Below are 8,581 nucleotides of genomic sequence, written 5' to 3'. Positions count from 1 at the left end.
CCAAGTCTCCATAATCCCCACAATGTCCGGGCTGGTGTCTGGGGGAAGAGGAGCTCAAGATAAGTTATAGGAAGTATCTTCAAAGGAAGCTGGGTAGAAAGTTGCTGAGCAGTGAAGGAACTGCTCTACACCACTTCATATAGGGCTTCTGGACTAAAACTCAGAGGAATGGATGGACCTAGGTTCTTCTACCAAGCCCTGGAATATACTGAGGGAAAGTATATTGAATGCTACTATGACCAAGGAGATCCCTTTAGAGAGCTGGTGGTGTTAGATGAGCAGGTAGAGAGCTGCTGCTAGTGGTGCTAAAGGGGAAGCTGAGGCAGGCTCGCTGCAACTGCCTATGTAATTGTAATCAGAACTTGTGGTAGAGAGGATATCTTTTATTAGACCAACTAAATTTTTTTTTCCAAAAAAAATTATTTACTTTTAAGTAACTTTTATGTAATACTTGTAAGGGGTCTTGCTGGGTAACTGGAGTATTGAGACAACCAGGTGCTGCCCCTACCACTGTAGGAGGAATCCTTGCACTCGATGCATTTGAACAAGCAGAAAGAGAATATAAACCCTTCTCTGTTTTGAGTAGGAAGTCCCAATGACAACTCTTCTTTGGCCTCTTGCAACGGGGGTGGGGAATGAACTTAATCTACCCCCCATTTGCTGTTAGGATGTCATCTGATTTCCACTGAAATTAAGACAAAGTATTTAGCAGCTTCATGTTGTGCAACAGGCTCTAATTGACCTATACACATCTAGCCTCCGACTAAGCTATTTCTATTGATTATCCCCCTCTGATTTAAAAAATGCCTGATCCAAAGCAGACTGAAGTAGATTCAGTTCACCTCCAGGGACTTTGGATCAGACTCTGATATACTTTACTTTCTCTCGCAGCTTGGACTGAAGAACGCTCGCCCCTGGCAGGTTGCTCTGAGTTGTTGCTTGCGAGTGGCCCCTGGCCCTGCTCTTCACTTCTCTTCTTTCCTCGTTAAGAAGAGAAATTTGCTGTGTTTTGGCTGATCTGGGTTATTGTTTGCCCAGGAGAAGGAACATGTGGGAAGTGAATAGCAGTGACTGCTCTTGATGCCAGCTAGGAGAATGTGTTGGGTTGGGTTTTGTTTTTTTTTTTCCCATGAGCCAGAAGGCTTTAGAAGCCCCTCCCTGTGAAGCAGATATGCTCTTAAACTGAGTCCATGGATATGCATGAAGCAAGACATCCAAGAAGCATAAGGTAAGAAGGGGCTGTCATGTAAGGATCCAAGCTTGCATCTAGAATATGCCAAATGGATACATTTGGTCATAAACAGACCAATCTTGGGCCACTGAAAATTACATAAAATCTTTTGATTGCTGCAACTGATCAATCAAATTTTCTCAAACTGTGCTCATGAATGGTGCCTGATGCTAATAACTTGGATGTCCTGCATGTCTTTTACACATGGGCTCTCCCCATCCAGATGTTTATAGAGTATAATGATGAATAGCAGGTTCCTAAGGGGAGGATTTTAAACTATGGATCTCCAATGTGCTCATCAAAATTACATTATTATTTTTTTTTAACCTCAGTTCCCCTCATCTGCGCTTTTGGAAAAACAAAAAAGTAAATAAATCTGGGTGACCTTGTTGAAATCATGCCACAATATCAATGTCTGGGATAAAAACAGGACTCGGGTATTTTGCTTTGTTATACAGTAGTAACTGTCTGAATAGTTTGTGTGGCCTCTAGCATTAAGTACTGCGTGCTTCATTTTGGAAACTGCCAGAAACCCACCTGTTGCATTGGCAATGGTCCTAGGCAAGGTTTAACTGCCTGAACAGAGGAAATCTGGAGAGGGTTGCTGTAGAAGTACAAATTCAGATAAGCAGAAGCAGCTCAGACTTCGTGACTGGGTGAGGAAGAATCTCTTCCCAAGGACTTGAGCCCAGAGGGATTTCTGAACACTACATTGCCAGCACAGTAGCCTGTATGCAGGTTGGTTTTGTATGGTCATGTCTATTTAGTGAACATGGGGTATGGTATTTGGACCCAGCAATACACATGTGGTTTCTTTATGGGAATTGTATTGTTGAAAAGTGGGAAAGATACAAAAACCTGCCACCCCATTCAGTACCTGAAATACATGGAACATAAATTCATAGAAAAGGAAGCACTAGCTCATGATAACTTGACTTATGTAGAAAACAGGCCACACAATCGCGTCCTGTTGCTCCTGTCTTGAACCCCAGTAACTGGTCTTGGCCAGAGCATGTCTACCAAAAAGGCATCCTGTCCTTATGCAAGGACTTCAGGAGATGGAAAACTTTCCACTTGCACTGATGGGGTTTGTTTGGGGTTTTTTACCCAACAGTTTATCACCCTCATGTTAAAATATTTAGGCATTATTTCTATTTAGAGTTGATTTGGATTTGAATGTTCTTAATTTAGCTTCCTATATCCAAAAATGATCTCTGTTGTTTTACGTAAGGAACAGATAAAGTTCCAGGTGCCTTCTGCACATGGGTGAAGACCGTGGACCTCTGGTCAGTGGCTGATCCCATACAAAAAAAAGTGACAAGATTTTGGCACCTTCAAACCCTGAAACTTGAGCTTCAACATTGAATCAAAGACTTAATCTGTACCTACACCAATAAATAGTCAAATGCCACCTTCAGCCCATCACAGTGTGTAACTCAATTAGCCACTGAACAAAGCACTGGGGTTGACATTGTCTGGCTGGAAGTTTTCCTTCCTGATTTACACCTGCTGTTTTTTTTTGTTACAGACATAAATTACAATTTGAGCTTTTGCTGGAGTCAAACAAGTTGAGCATCTCTATCTTACTGGATAAATTATTTTCTTCATTTCCTTTATTGCTGGCCTATTATCTGCATACATCTTCATTTGCAGCTCTTCATTTGGCTCCTAGGAGACGCGATGTTTGCTCTGCATTTCTATAATGAAAATAACAAATAGAAAAACAAAATAGGGCAAAATTAAAAACTCCCCATTGGAAACTGGGACGTTATAGGAAATTGGTAAGAGATACGAAGCTTCTTCATCTCTAAATCGGGGCCTAAATCCAATTCATCTCAGGTCAGGAGTAATTAAAGATCTTTTCCATGCAGTAGCTCTTAGAGCAGCTTCCATGAACCAGGTGACTGGTCTCATCCTAGCCCTGTCCTGGCCTCCCCCCAGGTAGCACAGCCTCTCCTGTGTTGGGAAGCTGAATAAAGAAGGCTAAAACGCAAAGAAAGATCAACATTTCCTCTGACATGTTCCCTCTACAGTGCGTGTTGACAGGGCACGATGGGGAAGATTGTACTGCTTCTGTCCAGGGTATATTGGTTTTGTTCTCTTTTCAAAGAATAATCTTTTATGCCAACATTGCAAAGCTAATACCTCGGTGTCGCTGAAGGCAACTGTAACAATGATTCATTTCCCATTGTCTACTCAATTCTTGGCCTCTCTCATGATGTTGCCGATTAATGATGTCATTGAGTGGTAACCATGGTGGCAAATTAGGGCTTTTGTCTTCTAGGAGCAACACTGATCCAAAGGTGGGCTCTCACGGACTCTGGATTAGACCCTGAGATGACAAATCATTTTAATAGGCCACCGAAGAGCTAATAGCTGGGAACAGCTAACAGTCGCTACTAATTAGTGCCTGAAATTGTGACTTAACCAATGCAAGGCCGTCCTGTCAGTCAGCTGAGCATCCCCGCCCCTCGCCTCCACCTCTCGCTTAAGATAAGTTAAATAATGAAACAGTTACGACAAAACCTAAGGCAGAAAATGGCAGTATCAACAGCCCCTCTCTTGCTCTGCCAGAAAGTGCGCTTTGCATGATTTAAAAATCCTCACTGGATAGGATTCATCAGGAAAGACTGAATCAGTAGCTCATGTCCTTCTCGGACAATGCAGGAGCCCAATGTCTTAATCCAAACGAGGGCCAGCAGAGAGCAGAGGGCAGCATGTGATCAGCGGTAAGCTTAGATTCAGCTCCTTTCACTTCTGTAATTGTCAGAAGAAGGGAACGTCTTGTGAAGTCGTCTGGATTCCAGCAAGAAAAATAGGGTTTCCTCAAATTTAAGGGAAACTACCATGATCCTTTCCCATCAGTGCTTCTCATTACATATTTTGGGGTCTATATTTACATGTCTGTCATTTCAGACCTCATGAGAAGCTCTGGCTGGACAAGCCTCTTTTTGTTTGTAAAAGATATATGCAGCAGCCAGCGACAGTGCAGGCCTCCTGACCCACGAGCCTGTGAAAGGGAGAATTTAGCTCATTCTCTGTGCCTAGGTGAGATCAGATTGTCCGAATTATAGCTCCACTCCCATTTATGGACACGAGAGTTTTAAAGAACTCGGCACTCAGCAAAAACATCTGGATGCTCATCTTGCTGCCTAAGCACGTTCTCTAGACTCCTTCATGGGGTTTTCTTGTGTGTACTGATATTAAGCACACTGGGACCCAGGCAGACGTGGTTCTTTGGGTGAATCTGATATCTTTTATTAGACCAACTTAAATAGTTGTGGGGAAAAAATTTTAGCAAGCTTTCGGGTTTAAAAACCTATCGTCCGGCAGGGCAGACCAGAGTAGCTCTCCTAGTAGGCACTATTACAATATCCTCGTCACTGGGCAGCGTGAGACAGGCAAGTAATAGCCTGGTGTGATTATGGAGAGACAACACCAAAACCCGGTGCAATATGCACAGGTGGAGTTCGACCCTGCTTGGGAGTAATTGTCTACTGGATCAGACAGAGTTATCCGTCAGGGGTTTGCATTGCCTGTTTGCCACTTTTAGTGTAATTCCAGTCGCACCAGTCTACATGGGTCATCCTTCACACCCTAAGTGACAGCTGAGCTCTGGTCCACACATCCTTGTCTGTTCTGTTGAGATCAGTAACCAAGGGGCAAATCTGATCCCAGGGGCAAATTTAATTTGGCAATGTGATATTTGATGTGAACACTTCAGCAGATGCATTTCATGCTAGGCAACAGGGAAGCAGCAGCCTTTAATCTCTTTAAGTCTCCGTTCTTTTTGGATTAGGCCTCATGCAACTTTCGCTTGAGGTCTTGCAACAGATCGGTGGAAGAGCTGGGATTCAAACCCATAGTGTTGAGAGGATGCACTCCCTCCATTGCAGCCCTGTATATTCCATATTAGAAGAAATCCTATTCAGTTCTGAGGGATGACTTTTTACTCGCTAGGTTTTATTCTAGTTTTCTGCAGTTCATTTCTTATGGGTTAGGCAGAATCAATTCATCGTGTTAATGTAATCATTCCACCAGTTGGAGTATTAGAGCAAGAACTGAATATGAAATATATGAACAGCAGTTAAGGTTGACACAGACCCAGCACATACTAATTTTAAACCATCTCCGTATACGCTGCTCTTACTCCAGAGGTGAAATTAAGGAGGAAACCGAAACACGTAAGACAGTGCAGAGAGCATAACAACCCGCATATTGGAAATATGTCTGTCCTCAAAATAAGCAATGAATTGTGTAGGGCTTAAATTTGGAGGATCTCATCTCAGTCTTTTAATTTTTTCAATGCATTTTCATAATCGTTAATAAGGGTGTGATGAATGAAGACAGGGGTTTGTGATTTCTGGGAAGGTAAATCTGGCTATACGTGGGCTAGTTCCTTCTTACCAGGGAATGCCCAATTCCCATCATTCCCAGTGACAATGAGGCATAGCCATCTGTGAACAGCAGTGAAATATAATCTGGATTGAATTCAGCTCTAGGCTATGCCACTTCCTGCTGGTGTCATCGGGGAATTAAGGCCCCTCCCTTTGCAACATCCATATCCGTGCTCAGTCTCATAGCTGCCAATCGTAATCTGAACAGTAAGGTGGTGATAGCTGGGAAAGAGGGGCTGGTGAAAGCCAGGAGAGGCAGGTGCATGCACTGATTCAGCTTGTCGCTCCAAAAAGATCTTTGGGGAGGGTTCCTGGGAAGCCTCGGATGAAATTTTAAAGTTATCTTCACCAATTCAATGTTTGTTTTTTTTTCCTTTGGCAGCACAGGACTAAACTGAGTCTCTGGATTTAGAAGGCTGGGAAACGCTTACCGCTCCCTCCACCACCCAGAAACAGCCTTTGGGTGAAGCCCAGCATCTGAATTAGCCCTGGTAAACTCAGAGCAGTGACTTAAACCATGTAAGATCTGATTATTTTTATTGCTCCTGGAAAGCTCCCAGGTGCGCAGTTTGCATTTGTGCCCAGAGCACAGCACATTGAGCCAGGTCGTAGCAACCCTGAGGCTGTTCCAGCCAGGGTCTGTGGCCTGGAGCAGCCATAGACATGAGCAGGCATAATTACACCATGTTGGAGGAGGCTTGATTTCATCCAGTCTGCTAGAGCATGGTAATTACTGTGCTCCAGCAGACCCCAGCATCCCATGTATCAGCATCCCTGCATTGAAAAATGGTGTTAGTGAGCAATCAATGAGCTTTAGTTAAAACTCTGCTGCCATTTTTCAGCACAGGGACGCTGATACACAAGATGCTCCAGGTAATTAGAGTGGCTCTTGGAGCATGCCTCACCCCCCCACTCCCAGAGCACGTGTATAAACGCCTAATATGCTGCAGAGGGGCTGGCTGGGACATGAGGGCCCCAGCGCTGAAGCACCTTTGTGCCCAGCTGGCTGGGTCAGCATCTACACATGTGCTGCTGCACAGAAAAAGACTCCTCAGCAGAAGTCTTCAGTACAAGTACTACCCTGCTTTGGAGTTTATTAGTTTCATGCGCCCTAATAGGGGCACACGTGTTGATGCTGTGACATTTACTGTGCAGTTAATTAGTCAACTGCACAGTAAATGTCTCATGTAGACACACCCCATGCAAGCTTAACCCATCAGATCTCGGTGCAAATTGCTCAAATACCAGAACGATGGGTGCAGTTTAAAAATATAGACCTCTAGGAAGAGCTCATTGTTAGGTGGAGCTGTATCCATTTGACATATAATAAAGGAACATCAAATGGTTTGGAAATGTGATTAAGGAAATCATCGGGAAATTTGCTTTCGTAAAGGAACATGAAAGAATAACCTCCCCCAAACATACTGGTGACCTTTGGTGTCCTTGGCTCTCTTTATTTGAGGGTGTTCTTTCCAAACGTACCAGGCAAGAGAGTATCTGGCAATGCCTCACTCTAGCTCTGCTGCTCTGACTCAGGTTTATCATTTACTATAGCCACATCTGGAGACAGGTGACTATTTGATACATTATTAGACAAAGTGGACTGCTAACTCTGGGGACCCAAAGAGATTTGCAAAGCTGGAGACATTTAAAAGACATTTACATTTCTTTCAGATAATTAAACCTCATTTGTTTAAACAGAAGGAGGAAAGGTTATCTTCTAACAACAGCAGGATGGTCTAACCAGCTCTGACTGTCTTCCAGACATGTTGCTCTGATCTGGAATGATTTTAGGAGCAAGGGAAGCATCTCGCTCTGAAATACCTCCGGGTAGTTCAGAATACAGCAATCTCCTACACAGTCTCCATTCTTCATGGGATCCCTGTGGGATATGAAATCCAACTCGGGGCTTTGCTGGGAAGCCCATCCCAGTGGCTGGGAAGCCTGGGAGCTCCAGGTGTGACTCCTTCCTCTGCTATGGACATGATGTGTGGCTGTGGACAAGTTGCTTAATCTCAATGTACCTCTGTCCCCAGTATTTCCCATGCTCATAAAGTTGCGGTGAGGATAGCTGCATTGAACTCCAGTAGTCGGGGGTAGCTGGATGCTGCCATGATGGGGACCATGCAAGTATCTAAAGGCAGAACTGCAGCTCATTGAGATATATGTGAGCAATCTTTAAAATTTTGTTCTTTTAAGAGACATTTTGGAGCCAGAACTTCGTCACCTTGCATTTGACTGAATGCTTCCAGGCCTGTAAAAATTAAAGCAACAAAGAAATAAAATTGACCTACACCCGGTCCATATTCTCGGGCTGTAACATGCATCTTGTTTTCATGCCCATGTCCATGATAAAATGAACAAATAAAAAAAGGTTTGAGAAGAAGAAAAGAAACAGAAGGTAGCAGAAGTGTTAACCTTGTAAATAAAATGTAATCTCAAAGCATTCATCAACAGCTCTGTGAACAGTCGCACTCCGGGATCACTTTGTTTAAAAGGATGGAAAATGAAAAGTTTTGACAAAGGTATTTGCACGCTGTCTGAAATGGCAGCAACAATCCTGAGAGTGTTAAGAAAGCAAACCAATATTGTGTGGCATCACTTTTCAGCCATGATGAAAGGCTGAGTGGAGGAAAGGCAGTTTGTATCAGTGTCTTAAATGGACCCTTTTTTTTGCTGATATAGGACAGGGTGCTATTTTTCACACCTTGTGCCAGATGCACCAGAGAAGAATATTTTTAAATTTTAATGAGCAGGCCATATTCACTACTTGCTTCCTCCCAAGATGGAACAGAACAGGATTGCAATAATTAACTAATCAGGTTCTCTATATTTTTAGAGAGCCGGCACTTCATACATCTCAGCAGGTGCTGCTTTATCTGCATTGAGTCCTGCCACTCAGAATCTCTCCATGTCTTCCCAGCATGCATTCATATTCTCCAGACCTGTTGTA

General features: G+C 43.4%; 1 long non-coding RNA gene across 1 annotated transcript; it reads left to right on the top strand.

Moving 5' to 3' along the window:
* The first annotated feature begins 1,759 nt into the window (after positions 1-1,759).
* LOC109287261 lies at positions 1,760-8,038 on the top strand. The gene is made up of 3 exons (XR_002094800.1): positions 1,760-1,969; positions 6,011-6,119; positions 7,330-8,038. It is a non-coding gene; the product is annotated as an uncharacterized LOC109287261 (long non-coding RNA).
* The last annotated feature ends 543 nt before the right edge of the window (positions 8,039-8,581 follow it).

Source organism: Gavialis gangeticus, unplaced genomic scaffold (assembly GCF_001723915.1).
Source record: "Gavialis gangeticus isolate Ggan-Ray unplaced genomic scaffold, GavGan_comp1, whole genome shotgun sequence".
Classification (NCBI taxonomy): Eukaryota; Metazoa; Chordata; order Crocodylia; family Gavialidae; genus Gavialis; species Gavialis gangeticus.
Note: the sequence above shows the minus strand (reverse complement) of the source record. Positions and strands in the feature narration are given on the sequence as shown.